General features: G+C 45.0%; 1 long non-coding RNA gene across 1 annotated transcript; it reads left to right on the top strand.

Annotated features, from left to right (window-relative positions):
* The first annotated feature begins 226 nt into the window (after positions 1-226).
* On the top strand, positions 227-14,777 carry LOC116975781. The gene is made up of 3 exons (XR_004412770.1): positions 227-450; positions 14,652-14,655; positions 14,767-14,777. It is a non-coding gene; the product is annotated as an uncharacterized LOC116975781 (long non-coding RNA).
* The last annotated feature ends 8,030 nt before the right edge of the window (positions 14,778-22,807 follow it).

The raw sequence follows: 22,807 nt of genomic DNA, 5'->3' as shown, positions 1-22,807 counted from the left end.
AGGCCGGTTCTCTGGATACTTTCAAGAGCGAGTTTGATAGGGCTCTTAAAGATAGCGGAGTCAGGGGATATGGGAAAAAAGGCAGGAACGGGTTACTGATTTGGGATGATCAGACATGATCACATTGAATGGCGGTGCTGGCTCGAAGGGCCGAATGGCCGAATGGCCTACTCCTACACCTATTGTCTATTGTCTATTGTTCTCTATCTATCTCTATCTCTCTCTCTCTCTCTCTCTCTCACACACCTCTCTCTCTCTCACCTCTCTCTCTCTCTCTCTCTCTCTCTCTCCTCTCCCTCTCTCTCTGGAAGATGTTTTGAATAACCCAGGACAAGAAGTGATGGTCCAGGCACAAAAGCACAAACCAACAAAATGCATTCCATTCCACTTAATTCCTTAAAGACGTTTATTTTCAACTTAATATCCTTCTGCAAGTTAAATATAATCAGAGTGGAGTTATAAAAGGGATAATACAAGAAAGTATTGACCCTCTAGACTGACTCCAGGCAGCACAGGTATGATGGGTGGTTAGTAATGAATATTTCCCTCCACCTGCATTTTGTTCTGCTGAGATTGTTTATTCAGATACTACTGGCAATCTCCAAGAAGGTTATTAGTGGCTCTGGAAGTAAATATCACAGTCACATCAGATTATCAAAGAGTTACGAGAGTTGAAACTCAATTCCCAGTTACTGTATACTTTATATGAAAGGACAACATGGCAGGTCAGGCAGCATCTCTGGAGAAATTGGATAAGTGACGTTTCGGGCCGGGGCAGTCTGAAGGTTCAGCCCTAAGCGCCACCTATCCATGTTCTTCAGAGATGCTGCCTGACCTGCTGAGTTACTCCAGTACTTTGTGTCTAGTCTAGTTTAGAAATACAGCGCGGAAACAGGCCCTTCGGCCCTGCCGAGTCCGTGCTGACCAGCGATCACAAAGCCTGAAAGAGTCATTGTGTTTTCTTGCGCCACTATTTCCATCTTTACAGGGCAAAGGCAGGAGAATGGGGTTGAGAAGGTAGATCAGCCATGATCAGCCAAGGTAGATTGAATGCAGAGTAGACTGGATGGGCTGAATGGTCTTAGTCTGCTCCTAGAACTTATGAACTTATGAACTTTGGCAAATACTATTTTGGTGGATCTCTGATTGGGTTGTGTTCTCAGCCCTTTACATTCAGCAGTCTTGAATAAAATAAATACTTGTCCTTAGAGACAACATTCACCCATCAATGGTTCGTTCAATCATACTATTAGAAACATAGAAACATAGAAAATAGGTGCAGGAGTAGGCCATTCGGCCCTTCGAGCCTGCACCGCCAATCAATATGATCATGGCTGATCATCCGACTCAGTATCCTGTACCTGCCTTCTCTCCATACCCCCTGATCCCTTTAGCCACAAGGGCCACATCTAACTCCCTCTTAAATATAGCCAATGAACTGGCCTGTCCTACCTTCTGTGGCAGAGAGTTCCACAGATTCACCACTCTCTGTGTGAAAAATGTTTTTCTCATCTCGGTCCTAAAGGATTTCCCCTTTATCCTTAAACTGTGACCCCTTGTTCTGGACTTCCCCAACATCGGGAACAATCTTCCTGCATCTAGCCTGTCCAACCCCTTAAGAGCTGCTCTAGATGTCAGCTGATTTACATCGGTGAGACCAAGCGTAGGTTGGGCGATCGTTTCGCCGAACACCTCCGCTCAGTCCGCAATAACCTACCTGACCTCCCGGTGGCTCAGCACTTCAACTCCCCCTCCCATTCCCAATCCGACCTCTCTGTCCGGGGTCTCCTCCATTGCCAGAGTGAGCAACAGCGGAAATTGGAGGAACAGCACCTCATATTCCGTCTGGGGACCTTGCGTCCTTATGGCATTAACATTGAATTCTCCCAATTTGGCTAGCCCTTGCTGTCTCCTCCCCTTCCTTAACCCTCTAGCTGTCTCCTCCCACCCTCCCATCCGCCCGCCCTCGGGCTCCTCCTCCTTCTCCCCTTTTCCTTCTTTCTTTCCCCCCCCCCCACCCCCCATCAGTCTGAAGAAGGGTTTCGGCCCGAAACGTCGCCTATTTCCTTCGCTCCATAGATGCTGCTGCACCCGCTGAGTTTCCCCAGCAATTTTGTGTACCTTCGATATTCCAGCATCTGCAGTTCCCTTTTGAACCCTTAAGAATTTTGTAAGTTTCTATAAGATCCCCCCTCAATCTTCTAAATTCTAGCGAGTACAAGCCGAGTCTATCCTGTCTTTCATCATATGAAAGTCCTGACATCCCAGGAATCAGTCTGGTGAATCTTCTCTGTACTCCCTCTACGGCAAGAATGTATTTCCTCAGATTAGGAGACCAAAACTGAGTGGCCAGATTTCAGACACCATCTTTCCTCCTCCAAACCTCCAACCTTTGTACAGGTTTCAATATAAATAATCTTTAGAGAGAAAAATTGTTCCCAAAACTGGGTAGGGTTAAAGAAAAACCGTTTCTCACAAACTAGCCAACAGAGAGACAAGGTGCCTTTTTTAAAAGAACAAATAAAATGATTATTAAAAAACTGGTCACAAAAATGGTCTCAATTGCAGTACTTGATTCTCAAACCCATACATGGGAAGAATGTTTTGAGATTCTGTTATATGTCTTTACTGTTGCGATGAAATAAAATAGTAAGATTAAACGAGAACTTACCAGTTTGAAGTTTGATCTGTATTTTATGAGGAGTTACGATGAGGGATTACGTGAAGAACCCGCTCAGTGCGCAGGCGCGGCATACTTCCAAGCAGCGGTGTGGAATCACAGATAGACACAGTTATTTGAAGTAAACATAGTAAAGATAAGGAGACATCAATTTATTAGTTTGATCCATATAATGAGGGTGGGAGCGGAGGGCACGTAATCCCTCATCGTAACTCCTCATAAAATACAGATCAAACTTCAAACTGGTAAGTTCTCGTTTAATCTTACTATTTTACTTCGGAGTCACGTGAGTGACTACGTGAAGACTTCAAAGCTCTGTGATTTCAAACCGTGTAACAGTTTCATTTCACTCACTGCCGAAGTTCTTGAGGGAGGAAGTGTTATCGCAATCAACCAATGAGTCTATTTGTAGAAAAACACAATGGTATTTTTTAAACAAGAACAACAAAGAATTAAATTGCTCCCCTGGGCTTAAATTAAATATTTGCAGTTCGTAAATCTTTATTGCAAATAAACCAGGTTTTGCCAACGGCTTATAATAAAATTTCTGAACGGTCATTTCCCCCCCCCGCCATCCTGCTGTAGCCAGGATGTGGTCTATAGGCATGTCCATTCTTTAGCCGTCGACATGGATGCTGCCCTGGTGGAATAAAATTTGTACATGTTAGTGTTTATCCCAGCAGTTTCTAGCACCTGCTTGAGCCATCTCGCAATGGTTTGGCTCGTCACCCGACCATAAGGTTTTTATGACTGACCCACAAGGCTTTTCATCTTCCTCGAATATTTTGGTTGTGTCTATGTAGGATAGTAGGTGGGTCATGGCACATAACCGTGGTTCTGGTGGGTAAGACCGGAATTCCACGACTGGATTAGGTGTTCCTGGTCTGCTATGTTTGATCAGTCGCTGGATAACAACAGATCTGGTCTGGAGCTGTGATCATGTTGTCCAGTCGCAATAGGTGTAGTGACTGGACCCTCTGAGTGGATACAAGTGCCATCAACATGAGCGTCTTTAGTGTAGCTTGCTCGAGGCCGAGGGATCTGGCTGGTGGCCATTCCCTGAGATATGTCAGGACCACACTGATATCCCAAATATGGGTATACCTGGGCTTAGGGCTTGATATTGTAAATGCACTTCATCAGTTTTACCACCAGTGGATGGGATCCCATCGCCTGTTGTCCTGGCGCTGGTTTGAGATAAGCAGAAAGAGCACTCCGCGCTGTGTTGATGGCACTGTAGCTGATCCCTACATCGTGGTGTAGATAGGCCAGGAACTCCAGTATGTTGGTGGCTGTGGCGTATGTTGTCCCTGTTTCCTGGCAGTACTTCTCCCTTTTTTGATGCTGGTTAAGTACTGCCTCTTGGTGGATGTTCGAAGGGATGCCGACATGGTGGTGATGGTTTGTTTGGACAATCCCAGTTCCAGGTAAGGTCTGTTCAAACTTGCAACCCAGGCGTTTAATTTTCTCATGGCATGGGTGTTTAGCTTACCTGGTAGGTAAGTAGCTGATAGCCAAATATGTCTTTCGACACACCATTGCCAAATCATATTGACCAATTTGTCGCATGATAATGATTTTATGCCACCCATATGGTTAATATAAGCCATCACCGTAGTATTTATCAATTTGTTACCGAACATGCAAGTGCTGCATATTAGATACATATGCTTTTAAACCATAAAAGGCGCCCAACATCTCTAGATAGTTAATGCCCAGTGTAAGTAGTAATGATGACTCTAGGTTAGTCCATCTACCACCTGTGCTGGATATGGAGTTAGTCGCTCCCCAGCCTTGAGCACTGGCATCTGTTTGAATAACTAAAGTAGGGTTAGTGATGAAGATAGGGCTGAAACTATGCCAAACGTTTTCTGCCCACCACTGTAGCTCTGATATTGCTTCAGTGGGTAATTTCATGACACGATCATAGTGACCTGTATGTCGTTTTATTGCCTGTACCTTTGCTCTCTGTAAATTTTTGATAGTGCAAAGGTCCGAATTGTGTAGCCGGAAATGCTGCTACCATTTTACCAATCACTGTTGCTACTTGTCGAATAGTTGGTCTTTTGTTGACCATTAAATTATTGCATGATTGTGCTAATCCAATCATTTTCTCCCTTGGCAGGGTAACAGTCATATGGACTGAGTTAATTGTGAAACCCAGGTAGTCCATGATAGTGGATGGATTTAACTTAGATTTGTCTGGATGTAGGACGAACCCCAGAGTTTCAAGGAGCTGTTTTGTAGCTGAGACTGCTGCCACAGCCAGTTCCATTGTTTTCCCCACTATGAGGATATCATCCAAATATGCCATGACAATATGTTTTTGTTTCCTTAGTATTGCCATGGCTGGCTTCAATATTTGTGTGAATAATCTTGGGGCTGAAGTGAGCTCATTAGGCAATGCTTTGTACTGCCACAGCTGCCCCATCCAGATAAATTTTAGGTATCTGCTATGATCCTTGTGTATGGGTATTAGATAGTAAGCATCTTTGAGATCAATGCTTGCCATGTAGTATCCTTTGGAAATCAGTTGTCTAGCAGTAACAAATGTTTCCATTTTGAAATGTATATACTTAACAAACTTGTTTAGTGATGTTAAGTCAATGATGATGCGACATCCACCATCTTTTTTGGTTTTGGTGAATATATTGGATACAAATTCCAAGGGTTCATGTTTGGTCTTTTCTATGACCCCCTTTGTGATAAGTCTCACCAGTTCAGCTTGTCCCTCCCGTTGCTCTTTGACGGAGGGAGAAAATACCCTTTGGGGCCAATGTTGAACTGGCGGCGTTTTTTCTGATATAAACTGAATTTTATATCCCCTAATGCTGTTGAGTATATACTTGTCACTCGTGACCATACCCCATGCTTCTTTAAACAAGTGTAATCTCCCCCCTGTTAGTAAAGCACCCTTATTCTCTATATGCTGGTAGGAACCAGACCCACCTACCTCCATGGTTATTGGCGATTCTGTTTCTTCATTTTCCTGAAGGTTCTGTTCTGACGTGCTGGCGATGTTGGGGGGAGGCGCATTTTCCAGGGGGTCCGCTGCGGGCCCTGATCTAAAAAAGATCTTTGGGGATAATGTGCGGACCCCAAGCGTTCACCAGTCCCATATTGCGGACGTCAACTGGTGGATGCCGTGGGGTGCTGCCGCTTGGGTATCGGAGGTCTTGGTTTGCTCGTCCCGGGGCCTGCCCTCATTAGGCCGAAGGTTTTTGATGCTTCCTCCATCTCCTTCAGTTTTTTATTGAGATCTTTCCCAAATAGCAGCGTGTCTGTCTCCGCAGCTGGGGCTTTACACAAGCCAGCAAATTTGGGATTGAGGGCAGGTCTTATGTTTTCCCTCCGGAGATTGTTGATCTCAAATTGTGTGGTACACATTAATGCCAGCACATCCTGCTGGCAGGTATCCATCTCCGTGGTCTCCACGGAACGAGCAAAGGCTGTGATGGCCGACGTCAGGAGCCTTAGGATCCGCTGTAGCTTGAGTTCTTGGGTCCGGATGTGTGACCCCACATGCCCCCAGATTTTTGACACTTTTTACTTTGAGGACCTCACAGTTTTCTGGTGCTGTGTGTTGTTCCAGCACCTCAGCGAGCACCTTTTCCAGTAATGGTTTATTGGATAGATGGTTGATGCTGGCCGCCATTCTTGGTTCCAGCGGTGCTCCAGCCCGTGGGGTTGCTACAAAGCGGTCCACCACACCCAACAGCTCTTCCTGTTCCTGCACCCCTGGCATACTGCCGAATTCGTCCGCCTGCCCCTGTTCCAGACCAGCCCAGCCCTGGTCACCAATGCTAGCCTCCAGTAATGAGGGAGCAGAGGGCAGTGTACAGAACACTGTGGAGGGGGTGCCTGACCTCCCTCCGCGAGAGCGCTCTTTCTGCGCATCTCGCTGGAGCTGCTCCAATAGCTGTTGGATGCAGCTCAGGCGGCTGTCTCTCCTCCATTTAGGTGGAGACATGTCCCCGTCCGACGAATCGGACGCCACCGGCCGGATGCCTGTTCGGATGGCTAGACATCCAGCCCGCAGTTCAGGCACTAGCGGGACTGGGCTCGGCGCGGTGATGGGGATAGCGGAGCGCCTGGTAATTGTTCCTACCGCCTTCTTCTAGAGCTTTTGTGCCTTGTAGAAGCGAGAGCGCCCCTCAAGCAGCGCGTCTCGCAGGCACCTGCTCCGAGAGCCGCTCCAGCGGCTCAGGCGGCTCTCTCTCCCCCCGTGCGGGTGGAGAGACGTCCCATCCGAAATCGGGAACACCTGCCGGATGCCTCTTCGGGTGGCTATGCATCCAGCCCGCTGCTCAGGTACTAGCGGGCTGGGCTCGGCACGGTGTCGGGGAATAGAGGAACACCGGGTAAACGCTCCTACCGCCTGTTGCTGCCCCCCCTCCCCGACGGAAACGTTCCTCTTCGAACGGGGGGCAGTTTTGTTCCAGAGCCTTTTTCTCTGCCTGTAAAACACAAGCAGAAAAAGGCTCCCCTGTAAAAGAAACCCGACCTCAGGGTACTCACCTGACGGTCCGTTTCATTCTGTAGCAGGAGCGCCTAACTCCCGCTGCTGCTGCTGTTGCACTGCTGGCGTAATGCCGCGCCTGCGCGCTGAGCGGGTTCTTCATGTAGTCACTCACGTGACTCCGAAGTAAAATTAAGTTTAATTTAATTAAACCAAGAAGTAAAAAAATTAATGAACTGATGGATGAATTGAGAAGGCACAGTGGCGCAGTTGTAGACTTGCTGCCTTACAGCACTTACAGCGCTAGAGACCCTGGTTCAATCCTGTCTATGGGTGCTTGTCTATACGGAGTTTGTAAGTTCTCCCCATGACCGCGTGGGTTTTCTCCCACACTCCAAAGACGTAGAGGTTTATAGGTTAATTGGCTTGGTATAAATGTAAAAATTGTCCCTCGCGTAGGATAGTACTAATGTGCGGGGATCGCTGGTCGGTGCGGATTGGACTGTTTCCAGGCTGTATCTCTAAACTAAACAAAATGACATTAGCCCAAATCCAAGCAAGGTCATGTAATGGATTAAATTTGATCCTTGGTTAAGAAAACCTAATGGAGCTGTGGCTGGGTACATCACCAAACTAGGAAAGTTATTGCAAGACAATAATTATAGCAATGCACGCTCAAGTGACAGGTTAGTGTGCAGAACCATTGATGACTGGATTCAGTTGTTATCAGAGGTGAGTCTGACTTCTGAAAACGCATCAAATATCAGAATCGGTAAGGAAACACATGTTGCGATTTGATTTGTGTAACATTGAGCAAAAGAATATTATTCTGAAAGTCTGAAGGGTCTCGACTGGAAACAGCACCCATTCAATAGACAATAGGTGCAGGAGTAGGCCATTCGGCCCCGATAGCCAGCACCGTCACTCAATGGGATCATGGCTGATCATTCATTCTCTCCAGAGATGCTGCCTGCCCTGCTGAGTTACTCCAGCATTCTATGTCTATCCGGTTTAAACCAGCATCTGCAGTTCATTCCTACACACCCTTATGTTTGTTGACATTTAATAACAACTTAGATTGGTCCTCCAAAATTATTTGATGATGTTTATGACTCAAATCTCATTTAGTGAACTTCTGCCCCAAGACAAAGCTGTAAAATTGATTCTAGGAAAAGGATAATGTTCTGCAGATGTGACTTGACTACCAATCAGTGTGCAACCTCACAAATCCTAATGGAACTCTCATGCTTCAGCACTAATGCAATGGGTACGGCTCATTCAGGTTCAATTATTTTCCCCCTGAGAAGCCTGTTAAGGCCTGTTTCCTTACCGAGGTCTAAGCGGAAGCTCAGAGGGGATAGAGCCTTCTCTGTTGCTGCTCCGACATTATGGAACACTCTGCCGTTGCACATCAGACAGTCCCCCTCACTGTCCATCTTCAAAACCAGTCTTAAAACCCTTTTCTATTCCTTGGCTTTTGACCCTGCATGAGACTTTGCTCCTGTTTTAGTGTTTTTAATGTTTTTTATTGTTTTTACTCTTTTTTAATGTTTTCATTGTCTTGTAATAATTTTTTGTTCATGATTAGTCATGTACAGCACTTTGTTGCAACAGTGGTTGTTTTTAAAGTGCTCTATAAATAAAGTTATTATTATTATTATTAATTTCCTTCTCTCTCCATCCGTCCCCCACCCTACTCTCACCAGCTTTTCATTTTCACCTAGCAAACAGCTAACAATGGCCTGTTTCCTTTATCTTTGTTACTATTTTGCATGGTCTTTCATTCATTCGTTCTGTATCTCTCTACATCACCGTCTATACCTCTCATGTCTCTTTCCTGTGACTTTCAGAAAGTCTCGACCACGAAACGTCACCCATTCCTTCTCTCCAGAGATGATGCCTGGCCCGCTGAGTTACTCCAGCATTTTGTGTCTATAAACATAAGGGTGTGTTCAGGCACAGTATAACAAACTACCGGTTGTTCAGAGAACCATGGAGGGGTTGCTTCAGGCCATTTTATTATATCCATGATTATTATATGAATGTATTATTATATCCATGAACGAAGTTCTCCATACGGAACCTCAAGGTACAAACAGCTGTGGAATCTGGATGGAATGAAAAACAGACTTGAAAAGACAGGTTTACATTTAAAGAGATGTTATAGTACTCTCCTGGTAAATGACGTACATTAAATGGGCACTAAAATAGTACACCCCATCCAAAAACCATTACCAATGCTCCTGCCCCAACTAATGCAACTGAGCTGAAGGCATATCTGGGACGATTGTTATCTGAAGGCACATCTGGGACGGTGCAATTGTTATCATAAATTCTTGTTAAAATATAGCAACAATCTTAGCTCCATTGCCCCAATAATTGTGAAAGGATTTAGTCCAAAGCTCACGAAAAAGTCTACTCTGCTTTCTGAAGAAGGTTGGGAGGAGGAGGCGAAGCGAGGTAATGCCTCCAGCGCCTCAAGGTCGGCTGCAGGAGGAACAGCCAGGACACAAAGATGTCTGGGGCGAGGAGAGGAGAGGGACATCGGTTCGCGGGCCAATCCGATCGAAGGCGACGGAGGAAGGCCCTGCAGGAGCCTGGGGCTTATCAGGATTGGGAACCGCTCCAGTAGACCAAGTGCGCTGGAGGATCCAACTTTGGGCTTGTGCAAAACACGGCAGCGCCTGCATGTGCTAATATACTAAAAAACATATCTTAAAGATCGACACAAAGTGCTCGATTAACTCAGAGGGTCAGGCAGCATCTCTGGAGAAATAGGATGTGTGCTGTTTCGGGTCGGGACCCTTCTTCAGACGGATGACTGAGTCTAAAGAAGGGTCCCAACCCGAAACGTCACCCATCCTTTTTCTCCAAAGATGCTGCCTGACCCACACAGTTACTCCAGCACTTTGTGTCTATCTTCGGTATATACCAGCATCTGCAGTTCCTTTCTACATTTTTTGCTGTATTTTTGCTACCTTATTATTTCTGCCTTTTGCTACCTATTATAAGACAGGAGAAGGGCATAATTTGGTGATATTTGTTTGTAGGACGACCTTCATCAGCAATTGCAGCAGGACAAGTTGATGGCTCTGGTTATAACCCCTCGATCCAAAGGAACTACATCTTGCTTGTAAGTCCTGACACTTGCTAAAATTGAGTCGAAACACGAAACACGACACAATGTAAAAAGCAAGTGTTCTCCACCTTCAGTGATGGGGTTTGCCATTGATAATTATGTTGTCCAGGTTACAGTGTGAGCCTTGTGAGCTATATATTATTGTTTTTTTCTTTTTATAGACTGCAGGTGCAGGACTAAGACCATAGTATGCACAACAGAATCAAAACAATTCTTCACCGCTAATGAAAGTAATTAGCTCTCCATTCTCCTTGTGGAGTACAACTTGGTAGTACACAATTTTCAAATTGTATTGAATACATTATAAAACCCCTTAACTCAAAAAGAATATCTTCAAGATGAGATAGTGGATGACTATCAACCATAATAGCCTTATTATGTTTGCGAAGGTCAACAAATGCACGGATACCACCTGTTCTATTCTGCATCACAACTATAGGGGAAGCCCATTCGATGCTTCAATTCTCTCAATTATGCCATTGTTTACCAGAACCTTTGGCTCTGTGGAAACTGCATCCTTCACTGACAAAGGCGAGCTCTTCCGCTTCTATTTCACTGATGCTAAGTCCCAATGCATTTTTCGCTTCTTTGATCAACCCTTTGGCTCACCAAATACAGTTTTATTGACCGTCTCCTGCTGCTTGCCGCTTGAATGCATAATCAGAGGACAAAGGCACGATGTGAGTTGGTGGTGTAGACGGAACCAACTTGTCCTCGGAAAATTGAAAGAGCTTGCACTTTGCACATCATCAAGATGTCCCAAAGTACTTCACAACCAGTAAATTATTTTTCAAGTGCAGTCACTGTTATTATTTAGGCAAATGCTGTGACCCATTGCACACTGCAAGGTCTCACAAATAGAAAACGAAATGAATGTCTAATCAATCAGCTTTGGTTGAAAAGATAATATTGGCCAGCATTTTAGTAGAACCCCTTAGTCCTCATGCCACCAGGCTTTGAGTCCACTTGAAGTGGTGGACAGGACTTTAATTTAACATCTTGACTTAAAGGCGCTGAATCGGACTATGCACCGATTTCTCGATACTACATATATGCTATGTCTTTGAATAAGTCTTGTTTTCAATAAGTCTGAAGAAGGGTCCTGACCCGAAACGTCGCCCATCCTTTTTCTCCAGAGATGCTGCCTGATCCGCTGAGTTACTTCAGCACTTTGTGTCCATCTTTGGTATAAACCAGCTCCCGCACTTCTTTGTTTCTCCATTGTACCACCAACCACCTGGCTCCAAGAAAGTGAAATCTATAAAAGTGGCAAAGCTTACACACAAAAAGCAAATGCAATATCATTAATTAATAGAATATGCAGTGGGGCAGCTGGTAGAACTGTTGCTTCACAACACCAGACACTCGGTTTTGATCCAGACCTTGGTTGCTGGTGTTTTTACATGTTCTCCCTGTGATCACGTGGATTTCCTCCGGGTGCTCCGGTTTCTTCCCAGGTCTCAATGACATGCAGGTTTGTAGGCTAATTGGCCTCTGTAAAATTGTCCCTAGTGTGTAAGGAATAGATGCAAAAGTGAGATAACATGGAACTAGTGTGAACGGGTGATTGATGGTTGGCATAGACTCAGTGGGCCGATGGGCCTGTTTCCATGCTATATCTCTAAACTAAACTAAAACGGTTCATAGAATATAATTTAGCTGGAATAGTTCTGTTGAATGAAACAGATCAGTTTGAGATCATTTAAAATATAATAACAATTGAAATTGCAGAGATAATTTTTTTCTCTCTAAGAACGAGAAAGCTGGGCAGAAGCTGTACCTGCCAACAGATCTTTGAAACCTTTCCTTTGGTAACACAAAAATGATATGATGAGCAAATAGCCAGCTTCCAATGGTGAATGTGTGGGACTATGCAATCAGATGTACTCACTTGAGATGGGTAAAGAAGAACAGTCGATCTTAGTGAAGTTATCTCATGTATGTTATACTTATTATGTTGTTTTAAATATAACAGACTGCCAGATGATTTGTACTCTGGCAACTGAAAACTTACAGCTTCATACTCCTGCTAATTTTCTGATCAATAAATGTTGAGAAGCTGGAAAGGGTGCAGAGAAGATTTACGAAGATGTTACCAGGGCTTGAGGGCCTGAGGGCTTGAGGGCCTGAGGGCTTGAGGGCCTGAGGGCTTGAGGGCCTGAGCTATAGGGAGAGGTTGAGCAGGTAAGGACTCTATTCCTTGGAGCGTGGGAGGATGAGGAGTAATCTTATTGAAGTGTAAAAAATCATGAGGGGAATAGATTGGGTGGACACAGTCTCTTGCCGAGAGTAGGGGAATCAAGAACCAGAGGAGATAGGTTTACGGTGAGGGGGGGGGAAACTGAGGGGGTAACCTTTTCACACAAAGGGTGGTGGGTGTATGGAATGAGCTGCCAGAGGAGGTAGTTGAGGCAGAGACTATCGCAACGTTTAAGAAGCATTTAGACAGGTACACGGATAGGACAGGTTTGGAGGCATAGAAGCCACACGCAGGCAGGTGGAGCTAGTGTAGATGCGACATGTTGGCTGGTAGGGCAAGTTGGGTTGAAGGGCCTGTTTCCACGCCTGTTGTATGACTCCAATAATATTTCACTTTTATGTTTTAAATGTTTTCGCTGTCATCTTCCTCAATACTAGCTACGGTTTTTGCAATGAGTCCGCTGTGTTGTCTAATGGTCAATAATACATGCAGAATAAACGTTAATCTCACGGTACACCCATTTATAATGTTGTGTCTCTCCATTGCCTTCGGGAAGAAGGTACAGGAGCCTGAAATCTGTAACATCCAGGTTCAGGAACAGCTCTTCCCCACAGCCATCAGGCGATTAAACACAACATCAAATAAGCTCTGAATAATAACAGTCTATTATTACTATTGCACTTTATCTGTTATTTATTGTGTATATATGGCCTTCAGTCTATTGACACACTGAACCTTTATCTCCCATTCTGTATTATGTTTACATATTCTGTTGTGCTGCATCAAGTAAGAATTTAATTGTCCTATCTGGGGCACATGACAATAAAACTCTCTTGACTTGATTCTTGTATACTTAATATTTCCACTGATCAGTCCTTGGATGCACTGATGATGATCACTGGAATATCAGGGATCATTCCATCGTTCTTCCAAAATATTTGAGGTCTTTAATGCCTATCTGAAAGAGTAGACAGGAGCCACGTTTATCATCTCATCTGTAACGGCAACTGAAACCGCCCATCACACCTTAATGGATCCACAAGGAACTTCAGATGCTGGTTTATAAAAAAAAAGAGACAAAGTGCTGGAGTAACTCATCAGGTTTCAGGGTCCCGACCTGACACGTCACCTATCCATGTTCTCCAGAGATGCTACCTGACCCATTGAGTTACTCCAGCACTTTGGGTCTTCAATCATTCCTTAATACTGATTTACGGGGAACTTATGAGTCCGATTGGTGGTGCCATCGAGTGTGGCAGCCTCGCCTGCAGCTGTTCGTACTTTCATCTTTTTTTTTATTTTAGTCCGTCAAAAGTTTTGTTTTAGAGGTCTTTTAGTCTTTTTATGTGGGGGGGGGGGGGGTGGGGAAACTGTTTTTCACAGTCGCTACCTGGGTCGAGGATGCGTCTTTCCTCCGAGCCGCATCTTCGCCCCCTCCTCGCGGCCCACCATCTGTATTGGCGCGGCCTTTCCTGCTGGGGACCGGCCAGAGCTTCGGCTTCAGCAGCGGCGCGGCATAGGGGTCCCATCACAGAGCGGCCGATGCCTTGCTGGGGTCGCCGTGTTGGAGGCTGGGACTGCCGACTTTGATGCCGTGGAGCTGTGGTCTGCGGAGCTTTCAGCTGCAGGCGGCGCTGGCTTTAACATCGTGGAGGCCTGGGATCTTTCGCCGAGGTCGCCAGTGTTGGAGCTCCACCCAGCTCGGCCTGTGGAATTCAGGAGCCGCGGTCTCCGGTAGGAAGCGGCCGTTTCAGAAACTCCAAGCCGCTGAGAGTGTTCTTCCGATGCCGGAGCTCCATCATCCCGACGAGAGGGCCTAAAACATCGGGCCGCCCGTAGCGGCAACTGCAGAAGCCTCAATAGGCCCCGACCACGGGTGAACCAGGGGAAGAGGACTGAACTTTTATTACCTTCCCTCACAGTGGGAAACATTGATTCCGCTGTGGGGGATGTTTTATGTTTCATGTTAAATTCTATAGTGTTGTGTTTATCTTATTTGTGTGCTGCATGGTAACTCAAATTTCACTGCACCAATTGGTGTATGTGACAATAAATGTCCTTTGTCCTTAAAATGACTAAGGGTTTTAATAGAAATACATCATTTCCTCTATTAAGGGAGCATGAATAAGAGAAAACAGCACAGTGAAGGTATTGGTGGGAGTAGAGGCAGCAGGAATGTCCTAACCACAGGTTTTTTCACACAACTAGCTAATTCTTGTTGAATGAGCTGAACTACTGCTGTCATCTCCAGCAGTAATCCCTTCTTTCCACACCACACATCCATGAAGAATCAAGGTATCAATGGCAGGCGATTAAATGATATCTACAATTTTCTGCACAAATAGGTGAAGTGAGTTTGAATATCGATGTATAGGACAAGAACATGGAAAGTTTGTGAGAGAAATTCAGGGTACAATTTGTCGTCCTGCAAAATTACCAGAACAACTGGCATACAAAAACTGGGATGTAATGCTGAGGCTCTATAAGGTGCTGGTCAGGACATGTTTGGAGTATTGTGAGCAAGTTTGGGCTCCATATTCTGAGGTAAGGATGTGCTGACCCTGGAGAGGGTCCAGAGGACATTTACAAGAATGATCCCAGGAATTATGTTAATGTTTTAAAATATGCTGAGCATTTGACGGCACTGGGCCTGTACTCGCTGGAGTTTAGAAGGATGAGGGGGTACCTCATTGAAACTTACCGAATAGTGAAAGGCTTGGATAGAGTGGATGAGGAGTGGATGTTTCCACTAATGGGAGAGTCTAGGACCAGAGGTCATAGCCTCATAATTAAAGGATGTTCCTGTAGGAAGAAGGAATTTCTTTAGTCAGAGGGTGGTGAATCTGTGGAATTATTTGCTGCAGAAGGCTGTGGAGGACAAATCAATGGATATTTTTAAGGCAGAGATAGATCAATTCTTGATTAGTATGGGTATCAAGAGTTATGGAGAGAAGGCAGGAGAATGGAGTTAGGAGGGAGAGATAGATCAGCCTTGATTGAATGGCGGAGTAGACTTGATGGACCTATCACTTTTGACCTTATGATGACCAACCCTTCCACGCCAGTATCCACCTATCACTTGCCAGGTCTGGCCTCCCACCATTTCTTTAAACTGGCTCCTTCCCCCCCACCTACTTTCAATCTAGATGAAGGGTCCAAGACCTGAAGCATTGACGGCCCATGTCCCTTCACAGATGCTGCTTGACCCATTGGGTTCCTTATTTTATTTTCCTCCTTATTTTGATACTGATTCCAGCATTTCCAATTTCTTGTGCTAACAAAGTTATAATATTGGGAAAGCTATTATGATGAGTGCCTTGAATGTCTTCGCGGATGCTTTCCCAAAGAGCAATGTTCGAGAAAGGTGAGAGGTGACAATATGCTCCAGGATCTTCAAATTAAAAAGGGAGTAAGTCAGGACTGATATGAGTGGATGAGCCTATTGATCACAGTTTTGAAAATATATATATTTTTCTCCTATAAAAGGAGAGAGGAACAGGAGTTTTTTGTTTCGCAGTTACATTTAAATGTGGTGTAAGCCAACTAAGCCTCGTATGAGATTTTGAAATGAGTGGCAAAATTAATGGAGGAGGTACACTTATTGTTCAGGAAGGAACTGCAAACGCTGGTTTAAACCGAAGGTAGACACAAAAAGCTGGAGTAACAGCAGGTCAGACAGCATCTTTGGAGAATAGGAATGGGCGACGTTTCGGGTGCAGACCTTTAGAAACATGAAACATAGAAAATAGGTGCAGGAGGAGGCCATTCGGCCCTTCAAGCCAGCACCGCCATTCATTGTGATCATGGCTGATCGTCCCCTATCAATAACCTGTGCCTGCCTTCTCCACATATCCCTTGACTCCACTAGCCCCTAGAGCTCTAGCTAACTCTCTCTTAAATCCATCCAGTGACTTGGCCTCCACTGCCCTCTGTGGCAGGGAATTCCATAAATTCACAACTCTCTGGGTGAAAAAGTATTTTCTCACCTCAGTCTTAAATGAGCTCCCCTTTATTCTAAAAAGACTGTGGCCCCTGGTTCTGGACTCGCCCAATATTGGGAACATTTTTCCTGCATCTAGCCTTTTATAATTTTATATGTTTCTATAAGATCTACCCCTCATCCTTCTAAACTCCAGTGAATACAAGCCTAGTCTTTTCAATCTTTCCTCATATGACAGTCCCGCCATCCCAGGGATCAATCTCGTGAATCCTATGCTGCACTGCCTCAATCACAAGGATGTCCTTCCTGAAATCAGGAGGCCAAAACTGTACACAATACTCCAGATACTCAGACTGAGAGTCCGGGGAAAGGGAAACGAGAGATATAGACGGTGATACAAAGAGATGTAGAACAAATGAATGAAAGATATGCAAAAAAGTAACGATGATCAAGGCAACGGGCCACTTCCTTTGTTAACCTCCACAAGAATCCAAACCCTGCAAAAAGGCATTAAGAACAAACGGAGGTGAACAAACAACACATAATCCTCCGCCATTTCCGCCACCTCCAACGTGACCCCACCACTCGCCACATCTTCCCATCTCCCCCCATGTCTGCCTTCCGCAAAGACCGCTCCCTCCGCAACTCCCTCGTCAATTCTTCCCTTCCCTCCCGCACCACCCCCTCCCCGGGCACTTTCCGTTGCAGCCGCAAGAAATGCAACACCTGTCCCTTCACCTCCCCCCTCGACTCCATTCAAGGACCCAAGCAGTCGTTCTAGGTGCGACAAAGGTTCACCTGTATCTCCTCCAACCTCATCTACTGCATCCGCTGCTCTAGATGTCAGCTGATTTACATCGGGGAGACTAAGCGTAGGTTGGGCGATCGTTTCGCCGAACACCTCCGCTCAGTCCACAATAACCTACCTGAACTCCCGGTGGCTCAGCACTTCAACTCCCCCTCCCATTCCCAATCCGACCTCGCTGTCCTGGGTCTCCTCCATTGCCAGAGTGAGCAACAGCGGAAATTGGAGGAACAGCACCTCATATTCCGTCTGGGGACCTTGCGTCCGGATGGCATTAACATTGAATTCTCCCAATATTGCTAGCCCTTGCTGTCTCCTCCCCTTCCTTAACCCTCTAGCTGTCTCCTCCCATCCGCCCGCCCTCGGGCTCCTCCTCCCCCTCCCCTTTTCCTTCCTTCTCCCCCCCACCCCCCATCAGTCTGAAGAAGGGTTTCGGCCCGAAACGTCGCCTATTTCCTTCGCTCCATAGATGCTGCTGCACCCGCTGAGTTTCTCCAGCAATTTTGTGTACCTTAAGAACAAACCATCTGAACCTCAATAAGAAGCTCATATCATGACAGTGTTAAATTATGGTAAAAGAGAATTAAAATTATAATTACATCTGAAGTAGAATTCAATTAGTCCAAGTCAAAAGTCAGGATGCTCTTTACGATATAGTTAGAATAATGTCTGGCACATATATTATCTGCTGGTGTTCCACAATGTGCTCAGGAGAAAGACACACAAAACTGGAATAACTCAACGGGTCAGGCAACATCTCTGGAGAAAAGGAATAGGTGGCATTTCTGGTCGAGACCCTTCTTCAGACTGAGAGTCAGGGGAGAGGGAAACGAGAGATATAGAGGGTAAATAGAACAGATGAATGAAAGATATGCAAAAAGCAATGATGATCAAGGAGAGGTGGAGCCCACAATGGTCCATAATGTGGGGTACGTTTAGTTTAGTTTAGAGATACAGCACGGAAACATGCCCTTCAGCCCACCGGGTCCGCGCCGACCAGCAATCCCCGTGCATTAACACTATCCTACACCCACTAGGGACAATTTTTACATTTACCAAGCCAAACCTGTACATCTTTAGAGTGTGGGAGGAAACCAAAGATCTCGGAGAAAACCCACGCAGTTCACAGGGAGAACATACAAACTCTGTACAGACAGCACCCGTAGACAGGATCGAACCCGGGTCTCCGGCGCTGCATTCGCTGTAAGGCAGCAACTCTACCGCTGCACTAACGAGTTATACAGACAGTGAAACTCAACGGGATGACGGTGAAACTAGTACCATGACTAGAGTGGGGGAGGGACAGAGAGAGGGGGAATGCAAGGGTTACTTGAAGATAGAGAAATCAATATTCATACAGGCGTGTAGGCTAATTGGGTTGGTATAATTGTAATTTGTTCCCAGTGTGTGCAGGATAGTGTTAGTGTACAGGGATCGCTGGTCGGCGCAGACTCGGTGGGCCGAAGGGCCTGTTTCCTCACTGCATCTCTAAACTAAGCTAAATGAAACTAAACTAAACTGCTCTGATCTGCCTCCAAAGCGTACAGTATATGACTTCCCTGTGTGTGAGGGACAAGAAATGGGCACGGTACTCAAAACATGATCTGACCAGTCTTTGGGCACATTTGCTTATGACATTAAACTATATATATTCCACTGATTTAGTTGTACTTTAATACTCTATTAGCTTTGAATGATTGCTTTAAGTTGGTCTAACATGTAAGCCAATGTATCAACTGTGAATCCTTGGACTTTATCCTTAAGGGCCTGTCCCACTGTACGAGGTAATTCAAGAGTTCTCCCGAGTTTTCCCCTGATTCAAACTCGGAGAATGTCCGTAGTGGGTCCATAGGAGTTCGTGGATGTCCCGTAGTGGCTCGTATGAGTAAAAAGTAACCATTTCTTTCATCACGAGTATATTTTTACTCGTTGACATTTTTCACAATGTTGAAAAAACGTCACGAGTTTACTGGATTTCCCGAGTACCTACCGTTACTCGTACGAGCCGCTACGAGACATCCACGAACTCCTACGGACCCGCTACGGACATTCTCCGAGTTCGAATCAGGGGAAAACTCGGGAGAACTCTTGAATGACCTCGTACAGTGGGACAGGCCCTTTAGATTCCTTATGTGTTTCTATTTCTGCTTCCTAAGTTTAGTACTTGCAATTTGGTCATCTGCCAATCTTCCCATAATTAGTTCAACTTACCTCTGGAAAGCTTCCCCTCATTTCACTTGCCATCCTACCATAACGTCATTTATATACATAACCTAATTGTATTGTTGTTTCTGATTGATAATGTAAATTAAAAAAATATTGGCATAAAATTTACTCTGGAGATTGCCATTTATCCTTCCTTCCCATCTGGAATATTGCGTACAGTTTTGGTCCCCTAATCTGAGGAAAGACATTCTTGTCATAGAGGGAGTACAGAGAAGGTTCACCAGACTGATTCCTGGGATGGCAGGACTTTCATATGAAGAAAGACTGGATAGACTCGGCTTGTACTCGCTAGAATTTAGAAGATTGAGGGGGGATCTTATAGAAACTTACAAAATTCTTAAGGGGTTGGACAGGCTAGATGCAGGGAGATTATTCCTGATGTTGGGGAAGTCCAGATCTAGGGGTCACAGTTTAAGGATAAGAGGGAAGTCTTTTAGGACCGAGATGAGAAAATCATTTTTTACACAGAGAGTGGTGAATCTGTGGAATTCTCTGCCACAGAAGGTAGTTGCGGCCAGTTCATTGGCTATATTTAAGAGGGAGTTAGATGTGGCTCTTGTGGCTAAAGATATCAGGGGGTATGGAGAGAAGGCAGGGATGGGATACTGAGTTGGATGATCAGCCATGATCATATCGAATTGCGGAGCAGGCTCGAAGGGCCGAATGGCCTACTCCTGCACCTATTTTCTATGTTTCTATGTCTATGTTTCTATCTGATCATAACTTCTCTGTACACAATTACAAATTGCTTTAGACTCTTCAGCCATTCTTGTAATCTATAATTAAGGTTCATATATTAGGTTAATTCCCATACATTCATGCTTCACAACAATGTGTGAAGTTTTACCAATTTACTTCTGTAAGTCTAATGGGCCTGTCCCACTTAGGCGACTTTTTAGGCGACTGCAGGAGACTATGCAGTCGCCACATGGTCGGCACATGTTCGCGGGTGGTTGCCGGGGAGTCGCCTTCACATTCTGGGAACTAGTCGCGGCCTCATTATGGTCGCCACAAATTTTGCAGCATGTTGAAAAATTAGCGGCGACTAGAATGAAGCCGCAATGGAGAGTAGTGAGAATTCACGTGCCGTAGGTGGGTCGCCAGGAGGTCCTAGTGGGTTGCCAGGAGGTCGAAGGTTCTCGGAGGTTCTCGTAGGTTGTAGCCGGTGCTGACCGGTGAGTTTCATTGGCTCATTTCGGGAAAAAAAGGTAAGCAGTAGTTTTCAGAACCAAGGATAACCGACCAGTAATGTTAAATGTCCGCCGAGCTTCACAACCGTGTATCTCTGGCTTATTAGAAGTTGTCTCCACCCCTTCTCCCTCCTTCTCCCCACCCCCCACTATTTTAAAGGACTTACCGTACACTGTGTTAGATGTCTTAATTACAGCGCCAACCTTCATGTTCATCGCGGTGTATCACCTTGACTTTGCACCGTGTGAATTTTTTAAACAACGCTACCCCCGATTGCCCTGGCCCCCACCTGCATAATGGGCTGGTGAAGGAAGCGGTGTGTGTGTGTGTGTGTGTGTGTGTGTGTGTGTGTGTGTGTGTGTGTGTGTGTGTGTGTGTGTGTGTGTGTGTGTGTGTGTGTGTGTGTGTGTGCGTGTGTGTGTGTGTGTGTGTGTGTGTGTGTGTGTGTGTGTGTGTGTGTGTTCAACTCTGACAGTCGCCGTTCCAGTTGCCAGTTTTTCAGGCAACTGGCAGCAACTTCACAGTCTCCGGCAGTCCACTGAAAAATCGCCTAAGTGGGACAGGCCCATAACACCCTGTCAGATTTAACCACTGTCCTTTTCAGAAATTACATCCTCAAGGATATCAACTGTTTTATCAGGAAATATTTTTGACTTCTAGGTCTATTCTGACTTTGAAGTATTTAGTTATTATGGTATAATCTTCAATTAGTTTAGATTGGAGATATAGTGCAGAAACAGGCCCTTTGGCCCACCGAGTCCACGCCGACCAATGATCCCCACACACTGATACTATCCTTCACACCTAAGGACAATTTACAATTTTACAAAACCAATTAACCTACAAATCTATGGAGTGTGGAAGGAAACTGGAGCAACAGGAGAAAATCTACGCAGGTCACGGGGAGAACGCACAAATTCCACTCAGACAGCACCCGTCATCAGGATCGAAACCGGATCTCTGGTGCTGTAAGGCAGCCACCGTGCCAACACAATTGTATGATTAATGATCAAACCTAAGTCCTTATATTGCTGTTGAGGTAAGTCTTTGGCATCAGTATTTGCCTGTGCCTGATTTGTCATTGTTTTTATAAAAAATAATCATTTTTTGGATCTATTTAAAACATAGCAACGTTCAATTTTATCCTTATATTAAAAACAGAAAATCTTACCTAAAAGAATGTCTGTCAAGAACTAGCTGAGTGGAAGACTCCTGGAACTGATTAGCGACCTATAGAAGTTGGGCCTTGTGTGATATAATAAGGTCATATTGGTTTAGACAGAACAAGCCTGTCCTTGAAATTACTGGAGAAATTCCCCTGCCTTTGCAACCTCTCAAAGCTGTCAAGCTTTTTTCAATGCCCTTGAATGTCTATGCTATTCAGCGACATTCAAAAACTTTTAACATGAATGAAACAAATAAAACATTTTAAAAATGGTTCAATCCTGACTACGGGTGTATGGAGTTTGCACGTTCTCCCTGGGACCACGTGGTTTTCCTCCAGGTGCTCCGGTTTCCTCCCACATTCCATAGACGTGCAGATTTGAAGGTCAATTGGCTACTGCAAAATTGTCCCTAGTGTGTAGGATAGAACTAGTGTACAGGTTGACACGAACTCGGTGGGCTGAAGGGCCTGTTTCTATGCTGTATCTCTAAAACTAAAAAACTAAAATTAGTACAAAATATAACGGCATTAAAATATAATTACTTAAAGCACCAGTAAATCATTAAAAATCAAAACCATCCCAATTGTTAAAATAGAAGAAAATGAAAAAACAAACTGCCAAAGCTGCAAATCTGAGTAAATACAGAAAATGCTGGGAAACATTCAGCAGGTCAGGCAGCATCTATAGCGAGAAAAACGGAGATAATGTTTCAGGTCAAGGATAAACTGTTTTGATTCTCTGTACCTAATGAAGGAGCTTTGAACTGGAACATGTACTCAGTTTCGTTTCTATCAATGCTGCCTGGCATGTTGGCGTTCCTGGCAATTTCTATTTTCAACAAAAATGAGATGTAACATAAATTGTCCATTTCTTTCCATCTCAAAGCAATGAACTGATATTCAATGTAAATGGTCTCACAAATCTTAAATAAGGTCTAACTTTAAGATGCTGGTGAATTCTGTATGGAGCATTCTGGCAAACTGGCCAGCAGCAGTTAGTTT

Source organism: Amblyraja radiata, chromosome 8, assembly GCF_010909765.2.
Source record: "Amblyraja radiata isolate CabotCenter1 chromosome 8, sAmbRad1.1.pri, whole genome shotgun sequence".
Taxonomy (NCBI): domain Eukaryota; kingdom Metazoa; phylum Chordata; class Chondrichthyes; order Rajiformes; family Rajidae; genus Amblyraja; species Amblyraja radiata.
The sequence above is the reverse complement of the archived record's forward strand: the minus strand, read 5'-3'. Positions and strand labels throughout refer to the sequence as shown.